This window comes from Pinus tabuliformis, chromosome 4_2 (assembly GCF_031772625.1).
Source record: "Pinus tabuliformis cultivar Carrire ecotype Pingquan chromosome 4_2, CPIR1, whole genome shotgun sequence".
NCBI classification, from domain to species: Eukaryota; Viridiplantae; Streptophyta; class Pinopsida; order Pinales; family Pinaceae; genus Pinus; species Pinus tabuliformis.
Genome location: NC_142304.1, coordinates 316784822 through 316802248, shown reverse-complemented (window position 1 = coordinate 316802248; position 17427 = coordinate 316784822). Strand labels below are relative to the sequence as shown.

Here is a 17427-nt window from a genome sequence, read left to right as displayed (position 1 = left end):
TGGTTTACTAGTTCACGAATTTAGAATTTATGGAAGTCTCTTGTAGCGAAATAGTAGTAATTTTCTTCTATTTTTTAGCACATGTTAACAAACCTATTTTGAATTTATTAAAATTATATTATGTCCTTAAAAAATTAAATTTAATAAAAAAATTTACCCCATAGAATTTTCACTTGATTAGGTTGGACATTTGATAGGTTAACTAGCTCATTCATTCTTGAATTTCTAGTTTTTGGAGTAATTTTATGTTGTTTTTTAGGACATGTTAAAAAAAGTATTTTTGAGTGATTTCATTTGGATTGGAGTCATAATGATCCTAATTAATAAAAAAATTACCACATCTCATTTCCATTTGATTTTCTTGGTCATTTGTGAGATAACTTAGAGGACAGACAAGCTAGTAGACTAGGTATTTAGCGTTTTAAAGTATAAAAGTGGCATAATATGTTTTTTGGTGTACAAGTGCTATTGTGGATTTTTAGGGTTAGAATTTTCATTTGCACCCCTTGTTATACCACCATATCCTTCTTTCTACTTTAACATATTTTAATTAGAATCTTGATTTGCATCTGCAAGTAGGATAACATATTTCATCTCTACAATTAGTACGTTCTTCTACTTTCCTACAACTGTAGTTAGTTATTAATTAGAGTTGGTTAATGCCCTTTTGTTACTTTTAGGTATGTTATATGCTTGGAGAAATTTATCTCAATTTTCACAGTTAGCTCCATAACTTTTGTAGATTAGCAATCACATCAGCATTAAAGTAAATTGCAGATAGAACATAAACATAAATCGAAGAAGACAAGCCAAGACAAGAGGACACAAGATGTGGCACTAGCCAAGGACAAACCCCAATGTGGGGAAACCCTTGATCAATTCTTCTTATGTGTTCTTTAATAGTTCAGCGCAGAGATAGAGGGATGGAGAGAGAGAGATAGTACATTTACAATAGAAGCCAACACTTTGACTTATCTAGACAAGATGATATATTATCTGTAAGAAGATGATACATGACATCAGTTGAAGACATGCTGATTCAACTAATTCTCCAAGGTGACTCCTTCACCTATATTTGTGCTGCATTTCATCATCATGCTTCACCTCCCCGCGCTGCACCATGCTGCACCCATCATCACTATGTTTCATCTCATCACACTTCATTAATCATGACTATACCCATCACTGTACTGCATTATGTGCCATTGCTGCACCATGTTGCCATAATAACCTATTTGTTGGCTACACCTTGCTTGCTTATTGTCCCTAGAATGCTTATTGTCCTCAGCATGCTCGAAACATGATCATTTCAAATGGTGGTGACCGGGAGAGGTAGCAAGGTTGTGAGGTGGGATGATGGCTCTGGGCATTATTGATGAAAATTACGTAACAGTCACCAGGTGATGAACATGGGCAATCCAAGTCAATAGGGATTTTCTACAAGGTCTGGCTCGGCTGGAAGGGATAGCTCAGGCTACAGGAAGGCAAGGTAGACATAATCTACGCATTTTTCGAAACGAATAGGCAACAAGGCATTGACAGCAAAATGTGCACAATTTTATGGAGGAATAGGCGTGACGACATGGAGGATCAGCAGGCAGAAATTACGCAGTTTTTTGCAAGAATTGGTTAGGCGCCTGACAGCGAAAACTGTGTAATTCCTATAGGGAACTAATAGCTAGTTGTTGGGTCACTAGTAGTAGGAACCACACAATTCGCAAGGGAAACTCACACTCAGTTGTCAGGAGCTTACCAGCAGAAATTGCTCAATTCCTAAAACGAACTGTTGATCTACTGCTGGGAGTTGTTGGTGAGAGAAACTACACTGAGGCTGGGAGGTCAGCCTACTGATCATCTCTAGACAATTTCTAAGGTGAGCGGACTACTGGACAACAGAAGGCATGCTCATGAAAACTGCAGAATTTTCTAGATCAACAACTGGTTGACTGGCAGGAGGACTGACTAGGAAAACTGTGCAAACTTATGAAAGAGACAGGGATGGGCACTGGGTGTCTGGCGGCATGTCTGTGTAATTTCCTCAGTCAACAGAGTGGGAAAGGTCAACAACCTATGTGCAAATTTTGAGGGTAGTCAGTCCTAGGGTGGCCACCGGGTCCAATTCTGATGCAGGAGCGTTCAACCCAAGGAAAATCATTATAAATAGTAGACATAAGGGGTCATGCATTTTAGGAAATAGTTTTCTTAAGTATCAAGTTAATGTAATATTTAGGCCTTTAAGTGTGATTTTATTAGATAATGGGAGAATATATTAATGCTCTCAAAATAAATAAATGAGAACATGAGTGGTAGGAATCCAATCCAACTCTCTAGGAGCAAGAGAGAGTTTTTAGGAATTAATTAGAGTATATATGGATTGTTGAGCGATAAGGAGACTTTTTTGTTTAAAAATAGAGAAAAATATGGAATGGATAATGTCTGCCACATATGTATTCATGCAGAGAGCTTTAGGGCTTTTGTTAGAGGGGTGATTAGATCCTCCGATGATCCAATCCAATGCATTCTTTTAAATAGTGAACCTGCGCGTTCAATAGGAAGAGGCCACTAATAGTAGAATTAGGCATGTGTATGTGTGTGTGTGCAAGACAAAAGAGTATCAAATGTAATCAGAGATTTTATATTAATATATGCAAGATTGATTCCTTTCTGTGTCTATATGTTTAAGAAGTATTTCATGAGTGATTTACTATGAATTCGTAGGCTTTGCAGGTTGCAGGAAGAATTCTGAAGGACGCAGAAGCAGGGAAAGATGAACATGATTAAAAAGAATCGAAATGGGTCATTGAATGCATTTAAGATCTTTAGGAAGGACAAAGATCAAAGGAGAATGAGGAGTTAATCCCAAAAGGAAGAATGAGCTGTGAATGAGCAGAAGGCCGGAACCTTTAAAGAAGCCAAATCATTGAGAAATTGAGGAAACAACATAACTTTCCAAGCAAAAGGGACGAGCAGAGAAGTCCAAAATTGATACTCAGTAGGCGTTGGATCTTCAAAGATCCATGACCATGATTAAAATTACAATTACATTTCAGAGGTGCCAAGGGACGGTGATAACAAACCCACCGATACTTTGACGATTGATTGGTGATATCGCCAATAATCTGATTTGCAGTCGTGCAATCGGAGGTTCATAATTGAAGAAGTAATGTGTGGGTGGATGAGTGATATCTAATAGTGATTATTGAAATATTTGAATTTGGAACCATCGAAGTTCGGCTCAATTGAAACATGGAGTAAAAAGTGACAGGACTCGACGATAAGCATAGTCGTAGGTCTATATAAATTTAAAGTTTGTGGATGCTGTTAGGAGGGGAATTTCCTTTGTATTCCCATATATTATTGTTCCTGCTAGTTTATATGGCGCAGGCTTGTTAAAATGAAAACATTTGTTAGCATTCTGATAGTGGATATTGGAGTTGGAGAAAGGATGGTGCATATGTGTTAAGACTGTGGAAGTCCCGAGAGCGGATAATGATTTCGATAGAGGTTTTAACCTTGCAATTTGTGCAACAACCGTATAAAGACAGATAAGGTGGGTTTGTGTATGAGTTTCCCTTTAGTAAATGGATAGGCATTTTATATATGCAATGAGGAGTTAACCAAAGGCATAACCTATGGTTCAAGGGTTTTAATACAGTCCCGATAGGAAGGTTTAGGAAGGGTGATTGAAGTTTCGATAAGGAAGGAACTTATAAAGGTCCATGACCATTTATGGTCCGAAAATTTTATGCCATTGTAGGGTCCAATGACCTGGATATTTGTGGATGCATTATTTTGATAAATCCATGTTGTGGGTATGTGTGGGAGGTTCACCCTACACCATTAGTGGTATCATAGCAACCAACTAGAGGACAATCCATTCAAGTGCAGAAGAATGGGTGAAACAAGATCATGCTGAGATATTGAAGGTGATGTAATGTGTTCTGTTTTAATTTAAGAATATGGGTTTTTATATTAATGCATAGGTGACAACAAGAGAAGCTATGAGAGAAGAACCAAATGTGTTCTTGAAGATAGAGTAAGGAGAATACTCTGAAGAAGAAGTGGTAGTGAACCTGAGGAATCTAATAAGAAATTTGACAGAGATGACAACTTAAGTGTTCTCAAGAGAGAGTGAGAGATTGTAGAAGCCTAGATGTAGCAAAGGTGTTTCTCAAGAAGAAGAGGTTCTAGACAGAGTACCTATGCTTACCAAAAGACTAAGTGAGGAGAGATTAGTGAGGTAAGATTGCAGCCAAGAGGACTAGTTGTTGCAGAGGGTTGTTGCAGAGGATCTCATGAAGAAAAACAGAAGAAGATTACTACTGATAGTCATAGTAGAGGTTTAGAGAGGAGACACAACAGAGGATATAAGAAATATGATTCCAAAGCAAATGGAAAGAGGATGAGTCAAGAAGAAATTAACAAAGAGGTTGCTGAATTAAAAGAACAACTCAATGCATTAAAGAGAATGCTTGAGGAAAGCCGGAGACTAGGTTGGGTCTTGAGGAAGAAGCCAGTGGAATGGCATGAGATGCAGGGAAGTCTACCGCAAATGCAATTAAAGTGGATGAAGGAAAAGCTTAGGGAAGTTGATCTAGAAATGGAAGAATCCATTTGTAAACTAGAACAAGGAGAATTTCTGGGAGAAATTGAAGATGAAGACTTGAAGACTGAAACCTCAAGTGAGACCAAAAGGTCTGATGATTTTAAATCTAACAATTTGTGTATGTTTGCAGATGAAGGACAATTGGTTGATATTGTCATGAAGAAGGAAGAAGATGTACATAATCTAAATTCTTTTCTAGATGGAGATGAGATAGATAGATATCATATATAGCTAGAGGAAGATACTAAGCAACCAAGTGAAGGGCTTGAAGAGATTGAAGAAGAGACTATCAAAGAATTTTTGGATCATATGAATGCTTTAGAACAACAAGGACATACAATGGCTGAACCATCAAGTGAGACCACAGGGTCTTATATTTTTGAAATTGTTAGTTTATGTATGATGGCAGATATTGCAGGAGAAAAGCCGCCATTTGAAGATATCTTCAAAAAAGATAAACAGCAAGGGACTGACGGAAAACTTAAGGAAGAGACTATGTTGGTTGAAAACATAGTAAAGGATCATAGATTCACCATGATGATAGGCAAAGTGGAAATAGACATGAAAACTATGAGACAGTCCATGAAGAAGAAGAACATCTACTGAAAGATTTTAAGGAAGAGGAAGTCTATGGGAAAGACTTAGCAAAGATAGAAAGAACATTAACATAGGAGTGTTTTGAAGAGGATGGACAATATTTTGAAGATGTAAAAATTCTGGAGGAGTACTCTAGGAGAAGAGAGTATGATGAAGAACACCTCTTGAAAGAGGAAAGTAGTGATTTACTATAGAAAAAAGTCCATGAGAGTACCAGGGTCAAAGGAAGATAGTATTTTAATATTGTAACACAACATGTGAAGGATGAAGCTGGAAGAGAGCATTGCGATGAAGTGCTTGCTAAGTATGAAGAGGAGATTAAACTATTGGAGAAAATGATGAAAGAACCTGACGGTAGAACAAAAGTTGTAGTTGCAGTTTTTGAAGAAGAAGATGTGTCTCAAGTAGCCATGGAGATAGGAAGATGCAATAATTTGTTTGCAGGATCATTAAAAAGCATGAATGGATATGAGTATGTGATCAAAGAGATTGATCAGAGGTTGTCTAAAGATGGAATCAAAGAATTTCAAAGTAAAGATAACCAATAGCAGGTTAAGGAAGGAGAAGTTCACTACTATGAACCCAAGTAGGAAGACATCATTAGAACAGATGGTGTGGAAGAGAGACTAACTGACAGTCTCATGAATTCTGTTGAGAATTTGAATCAACATACTGATGTGATAACAAAGGAAAAGGAGAAGAAGGAGTAGCAAACTAAATTATTGTCAAAGGAAGATAAGGCACAATAATCTTATGTTTTTTATTTTAACAAGTGTTTTGAGTGTGTAGGTTTTGTTGCAAATGCTGGAGGATATTTGACTCAAGTGAAAAACCAAATAAAAGTGAAAGAAGAGAATTATATGGAAGAATTCAATCCATGGAATGGAGAAATTAATTTGTTGGAGGAAACGCTGAATAGTCATGATTCAATCATGAAAGAGGGCAATGATGATAGGGAGGCAATTAGTAAAGCAAGTAAACTGAAGAATATAGCAAGTAAGAGAGAAGTCAACATAGGAGTCACAACAAGTGTTGAGTAAGCAAACCAAAAGTTGAATCAAGAAAAGCAAGAGTCAGCATAGAAGACAACAATAATAACCTAGAACAAAGAAATATGAAGCAGAAGATGGACCAGCCCAAAGATATGTTGGATATAGAAATTGAAGAAATATGGCAGAAGATGATGAAGCAGTCCAAACGGAGGAAAATGGTAATAGTAGCAAGCAATATCAATTAGAAGTTGAACTTGATTGACAGGAAGAAGAGAATGGAGCAAAAGACAACATAAGTACAACAACAACAAGAAAGTAGAGCATACAAATAGTTACAGAACAAAGCGTGCGATCCAGAAGACCAAGACCAAAAGACACATGATCAGGAGATCATGAATATTTTCTACTTTGGGAGTTTGATGCAGGAGAATTCAGCCAAAGGCAAATCATTGTAAATAGTAGACATATGGGGTCATGCATTTTAGGAAATAGTTTTCCTAGGTATCAAGTTTATGCAATAGTTAGTCCTTTAAGTGTGATTTTATTATATAGTGGGAGAATATGTACATGCTCTCAAAATAAATAAAGGAGAACTTGAGTGTTAGGAGTCAAATACAACTCTGTAGGAGCAGAAGAGATTTTTTAGGAATTAATTAGAGTAGATATGGATCATTGAGTGACAAGGAGACTTTTCTGTTTTAAAACAGAGAAAACGATGGAGTGGATAAAGTTTGCCAGATATGTATGCATGCAATGAGCTTTATGGATTTTCTTAGAGCGGTGATTGGATCCTCAAATGATCCAATCCAATGCATTCTTTTAAATAGTGAACATGCGTGTTCAACAGGAAGAGGCTACTAATAGTAGAATCAGGCCTATGTTTTTGTGTGTGTGTGAGGCCGAAGAGTCTCAAATGTAATCTGAGCTTTTATATTAATATATGAAATATCGATTCCCGTCTGTGTTAGTATGTTTAAGAAGTATTCCATGAGTAATTTACTATGAATTCATAGGCTCTACAGGTTGCAGGCAGAATTCTGAAGGACAAAGAAGCAGAGAAAGAGGGACATGATTCATAAGAATCAAAATGGATCATTGAATCCATTAGAGCTCTACAAGAAGGGCAGAGATCAAAGGAGAGTGAGGAGTTAAGCCCAGAAGGAAGAACAAGTTGCGAATAAGAAGAAGGACATAAGCTTTAAAGAAGCCAAATCACCGAGAAATTGAAGAAACAACGTCACTTTCCGAGTAAAAGGGACAAGCAGAGAAGTCCAGAATTGATACTGAGTAGCCGTTGGATCTTCAAATATCAACAGTCATGATTGAAATCACAATCGCATTTCAAAGGTGCTAAGGGACAATGATAAAAAACCTAGCGATACTCTAATGAGCGATTGGTGATATCACCGATAATCCAATCATCGATTGCGCAATCGGAGGTTCACAATGAAAGAACTAATGTGTGGGTGGATGAGCGATATCCGATAGTGATTATCAGAATGTCTGAGTTTAGAAACATCAGAGTTTAGTGCAGTGGAAGTGTGGAGTAAATAGTGACTGGACCCAATGATAATCATAGTTGCGGGTCTATATATATTTAAATTCCGTGGATGTTATTAGGAGGGGAATTTTGTTTGTATTCCTGTATATAATCATGCTCGATAGTTTATATGGCGCGGGATTTTTAATGTGAAAACATGTTTTAGCATTTCGATAGTGGAGATTGGAGTCAAAGAAGGGATGGTGCATATGTGTTAAGGCTGTGGAAGTCCCAATAGCTGATAGCAATTGTGATAGAGGTTTTAAGCTCGGAATTTGTGCAGGAACCATATAAAGGCAGAAAACGTGGGTTTGTGTATGATTTCCATTTAGAAAAGGGAGTGGCATTATATATATGTAGTGAGGAGTTAACCAAAGGCATAAAATATGGTTCAAGGGTTTTAATATAGTCCCGATAGGAAGGTTCATGCAAGGTGATTGAAGTTCTGATAAGAAAGGAACCTATAAAGGGCCATGACCATTTATGGTCTAAAGATTTGATTCCATTGTAGAGTCCAATGACCTCGGACAGTTGTGGATGCATTATTTTGATAAATACATATTGTGGGTATGTGTAGGTCGTATACCTTATAGCACAATCTCTGAGTGGCCAACATGAAGGTTGATGGAATTGCTTGCAAGCAACGCAACCTGAAAAGACTTGCTTGGTGCTTCTGCACTATTCTGGGTGACAATCGATTGAGTTTATGGCAGGGTTATGTTCGGTTGTCAAAGGGGAGTCTGATTGTGATAACCTCAACAACGTGGCTAAGTGTTTGCACGAGTGAAAGATGCAAATGTGATCTTACAACACACATCCCCATGACTTGATGACGAGACAACTCAAACAAACCAGACACACATGTTCAACATGACTCACTGATGGTGTAAGTGACAAGTGCGACACTCATGATTAATCTTTGATCAACCATGATGATGCTTGCGCAATAGTGAATAGGACTCTGTGTGTCAATGTGACAAATGATTTCATAGCGAACATAACATTTACACATCAAGCGAAGACCTTGACTAGAACATGGTCGCAAGCAAGACATTAACATCAACATGTAAAATCTTGGGTGGAATGAACAAGCGAGGTAGGTGTGAAGGCTCACACAAGCTCACAAAGTGAACCCGAGTGTATGCAACCATCAAATGAAACTCTCAAGGGAGTCTTTGAATTTGGGTGTAGGACAAAATTTTGGAGGGTGGTTGTAGCCGCTACAACACAACCCTTTGAATCCACATACATCTTTCACATATATGTCTAACTCATATTTATAGGGCTACAAATAGTGATGCACATAGACTCAAGTTTAAATTGGGTTGGACCGAGGAACCTATATTATTTCAATAATCTAGAATCAACACACTAAAACAAAATCATAAACCATTAACACTAAATGAAAAAAAAATCACCAAAATTCAGTATATTCATTTTAAAACTCAGATTTTGTATAATGATGAACTTAACACACTTAAATAAAAATTTCATAAAACATCAACCCCACCTTAAATATTATCATTATTATATCTAAAATTTTGTACAAAAATGGACTTTTATAATTATATGATTTTGAATCAGTTTTATGTCTTCTAGTTGAAGAGGCTACACATATAGCTATATAAAAGGAAATTTCATTTTGCCCTTTGTAATGATAATGATTAATCAAACATAGTAAGGCTATACAAAAGGTTAAACTAACTACCATATAAATTTGGTTATCTTTTTTTGTTGTGTTAACCAACTTAGATCCATCTAACACTAGATCTATGATTCACCTAGAGGGATCAAATCCCTCGAGGTGCAAACTTTCTTTTTGGAGTATAGAAATTTAGGAAAGGTTTGTGCCTCAAGGGATTTGGTCCCTCTCGCTGCATGATAGATCCAGTGTTAGATGGATCCAAGTGGGTTCCAGTTGAGGGCAACAATGCCACATTTTTATATCATCATTATTATGTATATGTTTGATATTAACTTGAAAATTCTCATTATGTTTTCTTTTCTTGGCATGACCATATCATTCTCTTCTTTTATTTAGTCTGTGTTTTTTGCCTGGAATGGTTTGTACATCTGTTTTTGGATGTTTTGAGTGGTTTTTGTGTTTTACATGTTTCGATTTGGATGGTAGTGTTTTTGAATGTTACAATTGTTGTGTTATATGTTTATATGTGTATGTAATTGTCTATTAATAACTAGTTGGTGATGAAGAAGAGAGACAATATTTTCAATAGTTTGCAGGATACTTGATACTACATATATATTTCATTTAATTTTAGGTATCACAACTTCTAACAAATAATTAATTATTAATAGTATCCCTCTAGGTATTACTAAATATGTATTGAGGAGTAGTGTTAATAATTTACTATCTTAATATTATTCTTGAAATAATTTGTTTCTTTGCTAATGTTTGAAATAATTTATTTCCTTCAAGAATATTTTGATTTGTTTTTAATTTTTAAAAATATATCTTCTCCTCATGTAAATATTTTGAATATATGTAATTGTCTATCAGTAATTAGTTGGCGATGAAGAAGGAAGATGATATTTTCAAGGATTAATTTGCATGAGGATTGATTCTACACATCTATTTCATTTTAATTCTAGGTCAATTAATTCTTACTAGTGTCCCTCTAGGCATTACTAAATATATTTTGAAAAATATTTCTTTTAATAATCTATTGCCTCAATATTAAAATATAATGCATCTAATTCAAGCAATCAAATATGATTATAAAACAAAATCTACACTAAAATCAATTCATCTAATGCAAGAGATCAAATGAGATTATAAATCAACATCTACACTGAAATCAATGTGTCTTGTGCATGCAATCAAATCGAATTATCAATTGACATCTACACTGAAATCAATGCATCTAATGCAAGCAATTAAATAAGATTAGAAATCAACATCTACACTCAAATCAATACATCTAGTGCAAGCAATCAAATATAATTAGAAATCAACATCTACACTAAAATCAATGCATCTAGTGCAAGCAATCAAATAGGACTAGAAATTTCCATATACGCCAAAATAAGTTCATCTAGTTCAAGAAATATTCTTCCCTTTCTCCCTCTTCCATCTAATCTTGAAACATATTTTTGATAATTTACAGCCTCAAGATTAACAACATCTAATCCATCTAATGCAAGGAATGAAATAGAATTAGAAAACAACATCTACATGAAGAAATAAAATAATCCTAGAAATCAACATCTACATTGAAATCCATGCATCTAGTGCAAGAAATAAAATGTAATTAGAAATCAACATGCATGCCTAAATAAATGCATCTACTGCAAGCAATCAAATAGGATTAGAAAACACTATCTACACTCAAATCAATTCATCTAGAGCAAGCAATCAAGTAGGATTAGAAATCATCATCTACGTTGAAAACAAATGCATCTATTGAAAGCAATCACATAGGATTAGAAATCATCAACTACACTAAAATAAATGCATCTAGTGCAAACAATCAAATAGAATTAGAAATCGTAAACTATATTGAAAGAAATACATCTAGCCCAAGAAATTCTCATCCCTCTCTCACTCCTCTATAGCCCAAGAAATTTTCTTCCCTCTCTTACTCCTCTCTAGCCCAAGAAATGTTTTTCCTTCTATATCACACCCCAAACACACACACACTCTCTCTCTCCATATCTATCTATCTCACCCTCCACCTCGCCCTCTCTCTATCTCTCTCTTTTTCCCTCTCTACACCTCCCATCTATATCTCTATCTTTCTCTACTTGTCCTTTGTCTCTCTATATCAACCTTAAAACATACACATTATTTCTCCATATATATCTATCTCTCCATCCCTCTTGGTGAGCTCCAGTATTGCAACAATAATGCTGCAACTCCTGGGACTCCCTTCTTTACTTTTAACAACCCGGTAGTTCGTAACAAACTTGGAAGCGACGGTGCTATATGCACAAGTACTAGCTCTTGCCGCAGATGTCACTTGGTCAACTGGCACAAGTCTACTAGGAGCTTAATCTAACTTCTTTGAGCTCTGAGAAGAAGCTTTTTAACTGATGGATGAAAACAAACTCAAAGAAGGTTGATCTACCTGTAGAAAGAAACTGGAAAGCTGAAAGGAAATGTAAACCTAGCAAACCCTAATTTCACCAGCTATCCCTACCGATGCAAGTGGTGGGCTCCAGTATTGTAGAAATAATGCTACAACTCCTGGAACTCCCTTCTTTAATTTTATCAACCCGGTAGTTCGTAACAAACTTAGAAGCAATGGTGTTGTATGCACAAGTACTAACTCTTGCCACAGTTGTCACTTAGTCAGCTAGCACAACTCTTCTAGGAGCTTAAGCCAACTTCTATGAGCTCTTAGAAGAAGCTTTTTAATTGATGGATGAAAGCTAACTCGAAGGAAGCTAATCTATTTGCAAAAAGAAACTGAAAGCCAAAAAGAAACGCAAACCCTAGCAAACCCTAATTCTACCAGCTAGTCCTACTAACGCAAAGGAGAGCATGAAAACTACTGAAAGAGATGCCATTACTTCTATGAAGGTAAAATACATGTGTCTAGACTACCTCTATCTGAAGAAAACATCTTTTTGTATTTTTGATTAAGTTGTTGGAATTATCATGCATGTGCTTTTAACTGGCTTTTCACTGTGCAGGGGTGGATCAAGGAGGAGAAATGCTTGGAAAAGGTTAGGATGGTACAGAGAGGGTCTAAGGAGCCCCTAACACTCTTCCAGAGAGTTTCACAAAGTTTGCTTGCCAAAAAACCTTGTTTGTGAGCTTCTACAGGAAGTTTGTAGGGGTTCTACAGGATGTTTCAGGAATTTCTACAGGATGTTCAGAAATTTCTACAGGATGTTTTAAAATTGGATTTTGGAGGATGGGTGAGTGAGGTAAGGTGCATGAATGGATAGGGAGGTAGGGTAGGGGCCTGAAATGACCTAAGGACTGATGGTTGGAGTGGTGAGAGGGTGTGGAAAGCTAGCTTGGCTTAGAGAAGGCTAAGACAATGGAGGAGCAATAAGGTAGGGTTACGTGGGTAGAAAGACAATTGTGAGACGAGGAACCTAACTAGGAGATGGAGTAGCTAGCCTGGATGAAGCTTGGGTGAATGAGAGGGAGATGGAGATGCCCTGCACGGTGTACACTTAACCGAATCAACTATGTCCTGCACACAATCGAAATCTTAGCTAATCTAGTGTAACTGTCAATGAAACAAATGAACAACAGCTTTATTCATAAAGAGAACCATGTACAGCACTTAAGCAAACAAACATTTCAAAAGGCGTGAATGCATGATTAACTCCTACAAATGAAAACATTACACCAAAGATTGCATGGACAAGCAAACTAGTGTTTTTGTTGGGCAGCAAGGTCACCTTTGTCCCAACTCACGATCCCACAGAGGGAGAGGTAAGATCAGAGGTGCTTGAGCCCTTTTTCCAAGGATCCTTTATGTTATTAACCTATCAAATCAATCTGAATATGAAAATCTACTTTAATCATCAAAATCACAAACTAAATAACAAAACAAGATTTAGATCTAAATAGCAGATTTTATTCTAAGAATGCAGCAAAGACACATAAAGGTAAACAAACGAGGTATTGGGTGTTTGAGATGGGCCCAACCCCAAGAGCTACAGCCTCCTCAGAGAGATTTAGAGCTGGTGCAAAGCTGGATTCATCTTTATTGATCAAGAAATGAAGAGTTACATCAAAACTGTCCACAAGGAGAACTTGAAAATGAGCTGACAGGAAAACTAATCTGTTGCCTAAAAATCGAACTACAAAATGACTACAACAAGACTATGAAATGACTAACTACCAGCTAACCCAAATGAGGCCCTAAGCCTTCTTATTTATACAAATTGAGGACCCCAACAGTCCTCCTAAACATTAGGGATTCGGCTGCCCAAGACTTGTAGTTAACAGTAGTCCTACTTGATTTGCTTGGCTGCCCTTGTGCTAATTGATTTGGTGGCCTTTGAAATTCGAGCTGATGGTGGAGAATTCGAGGTAAGGGCCCATAAATGAAGGGGACATCTTCCTACAAATCCTCTCCCTTGTTCTCCCACGAATTTGGCTGCCAAGTGCTCATTAAAACCTTCAATTTTGTCTCCAAGTTGACCAAAAAGGCTACACAAAGCACCCATTAGACTTGTTGGCATAATGACTAACCCAGTTCACTCTATTAGCATAAATATAATAGAAACTTGCAATAAACTAATGAGAATGGTGGATTAAGTTGAATTAGGAGGTTGAATGAGCCCAAATAACTATCCATTTTTGGGGCTCATCATCACCCCCCTACTGAAAGTGTTTCTCATCCTCTGAGCAACCAATCTATCTCCTCATCTTTGATGGCCCTGGTGGCCTCCTTGTCATGCCAAGCTCCTGAAGTGATGTCCTCTTCTTTGTCATGAAAACCATGCTTTTCTCTCTGCTTCTTCCCATTGTCTGCTCCTTTTCTTAGAGAATTCTCAGCCTTGGTATGATTGTGTAAGTATATTTAATATGATGGTTGAAATGGTAGTGAAAGGAGATAAAACCCATGGAGGATGGAAGAGAAGAGTGGTTGCATGCCTCCTCAACAGACTTCAAGCTTCAAGTCCCTCTCCATACTTGATTCTGGCCTGCCCAAAGGCTTCTACAGGCTGTTTCTGGTAAAAATACAGAACTTCCTATAGAAAGTCCTGTAGCTTCCTGTAGAAGGTTGAACCATGACTAAATTGTGTCTGAACCCTAAAAAAAATGAGTGTTCATGGAGGGGATGGATGCGCTTAGGGTGGCCAACACAGGTGCTACCTCCTTAGCTAAAATCTCGGCCAATTTCTCCTTCTGCTTCCCTTTCTCTAAACTTCCTATAGAAAGTCCCAAACAATGCAAAGCCTTTGAACTCGTTTGATGAAACTTCCTCAAGAGTAATTCCCTTGATGCATCATCTATTTCAACAACTGATCCATCTGCAAGTTGTTGAAAAGCACTCCTTTCAAGAAAATTTTCCATGGCGCCCTTCACTAGCAGACGATTTTGTCCCATTGGTTCCATGACAATAACACCCATGGATTTTCGATCACAATCAAACTCCAATAAAGCCTGCCTCTTTGATATTTGTATCCACCAATCACAATTGCCCAATTTCACTATGCCACTGTTGAGAATGGCACTTGTATCACCTGCCATTGGGTCTGGAACTCCCATTTTTTCAACCAATACCTTCAAGGCTGCCTCAGTGGGAATACCAATAGCACGGAACTAGTGACCTTGACAAGATATCCCTGCATCATTGCAAGCTGCAGCAAATTCTGCCAGAGTTTCTCAATTTTCCCCCATATTATGTGCAGGCCAATCCAATATTTTTCCATCCTCAGGATTACATGTTGTTCCTTCAACAGTAAACTCTCTAAGTGAACCAGCACTGTGCCCTATGGCTATAAACTCACTGACAGACATCTGATTGGTTGTAAGAGTACCTGTCTTATCAGAGCAAATCACTGTGGTGCAACCCAAAGTCTCCACGCTCGGTAGCTTACGCACAATAGCATTCTTTTTTGCCCTCTTACAAGTGCCAAGAGCCAAACATGTAGTAATCACAGTAGGCAATCCCTTTGGTATAGCAGCAACTGCCAAAGCAACAACAATCTTAAAGTAGTACGTACATTTCTCAAAGGAAAACCTGATATTTTTTTGGCCACCCATCTATGACTTCCCATGAAAGAAAATATTTGTAGTTCATGATCCAGAAAAGAATACAAATGGCACCAATCACTATTGTCAGTCTTTCACCAAATTCATCTAACTTTCTTTTCAGAGGGGTATCATGACATTCCATTGAAGCTTCCTGAATTTGTGCCTGAATTTTACCTATTTCTGTAAACATGCCAGTGCTCAAAACAATGCATGTGCAACAGCCATTGGTAACTGTAGTTCCTGCAAACACCATGCATGCTTTTGGCTACAAATCGCAGTCACACAAGGTGGCTGGATATGTTCTTTTGACCACAGACATGCTCTCTCTGGTCAAGGAGCTCTGCTCCATCCTAAAGGTGGATGTCTTGAGGGACACAATTCTAATGTCTGCAGGAACCTTGTCTCCCACCTTCAGTTCCACTATATCTCCTGGAATAAGTTCTCTAGAGGGAAGATCTACAACATAATGTCCATCTCTCAAGACCTTTGCATGATCAGATTGCATTTCTTTGAGAGCTTCCAAAGCCTTCTCAGAATTATTCTCCTACCATACTCCAACAATGGCATTGAGGATGAGAATCAGGAGAATGACCAGGGGCTCTACATAGGCTGTTATGCCCTCCTCAGAAGACACATTATCATGAAAGTAGGCGAGAAGAAATGAAATGCCAGCTACCAGCAGAAGTATTTTAACAACTATATCATCAAATTGCTCCACTGCCAGCTTCCACAAAGGTGTACCATTTTTCTTCTGGAGCTCATTCCATCCATATATTTGATGGCGTTTTTCGACTTCATGAGAATTTAAACCAGTCTCTAAGCTCACATCATATTCTTCTAAGCATTCTTCAACAGTTTTAGACCAAGCAAGGAATATCTTGTCCTCCATGGACTATGAAATAGATGATCATATTCTGAATTCAAACAGATTGCTCCAGCATTAACAGATCTATAATGCGTTTGAAAAAACCCAAAATCAATACTTTAAAGAACCCTGGTAACCTTGGACACGAGCTTTAATTACTTTTCTCATTTCAAGCTTGAATTTTGACAAAAATCTCGGGTTTTCCTTCTGCAGAGCTGTTTTTTGCGTTTCCTGTAGACGACTTCCTGTAGAAACGCCTGTAGAGTGCCCTTGCACCTCTAAGCGAGCCTGATACGCGGGATAATTTCAAAAATAGGTAGAAAACCTGATGGATGACGACTAGTTAACAGATTGTGGGAGCAGAGGACGCGTACTTTGGCTAAAGACGTTACAGGTGCAAATGAATCAGCGGGTGGTGAGAGTCAACCGAGCATTTTTCAATTACGGAATGATTTGTGGTGAGGGAGTGAAGTGACTAGGGGTACGTGGCCACATGCAAACTGCAGTGCTATCATGAACTTCATGTTCTCTTCTAGATCAGTTGCACTGGAGTTCAAACGGCCAACACTCCCTGTTTTTTTAATTTCCACGTGAGTCGACTATCCATGTATACTGCATGATTTATGGGTGAGCGCTAGAGAAGGCACTGTTGGGTTAACTTTGCTAGATTCCTGGCTTAATCTCACCATTTAATTCATTTATGCACTTTTAAATCATATTGATGCAAATAGAGGAACTGATTTAGACACATACCTGTAAGTCAGTGTGCTGCTGTGTCCTTTTTGTTGCTGCATGCATTTGTTTCTTTGGTTGCATGATGGCTTGGTTGATGATTCATGGTTGTTTTTTCCTTGTGCAGGTGTCCTCTGGCCGGATGCATGCTGCAGGAGTTCATTTCCACATTCATATCTGCACCTTCAAGCTGCTGCTGCTGAATTTTCACAGGACCAGAACCTGTTTTCGCCATTGCTCCCAAACGGTAAACCGGATCGATCTGAAAATTGCTGAGCATGTTCCTATCATCATGATGCACCTCCCATAGTAAAATCGTGATCAATGGATGCACAGATTTCGAGAAAACTGGAAAATGGCTGAAGCTTTCAGAGATCAATTTCTTAGAAACCGTGGATTGGAATTGGC

The 17427-nt window shown here is 37.7% G+C and overlaps 1 pseudogene; it reads right to left on the bottom strand.

The window, feature by feature from the left end:
- The window catches only part of LOC149169243 (calcium-transporting ATPase, endoplasmic reticulum-type pseudogene), a 45842-nt pseudogene extending 29531 nt beyond the window's left edge, over positions 1-16311 (bottom strand).
- Positions 16312-17427: the final 1116 nt, after the last annotated feature.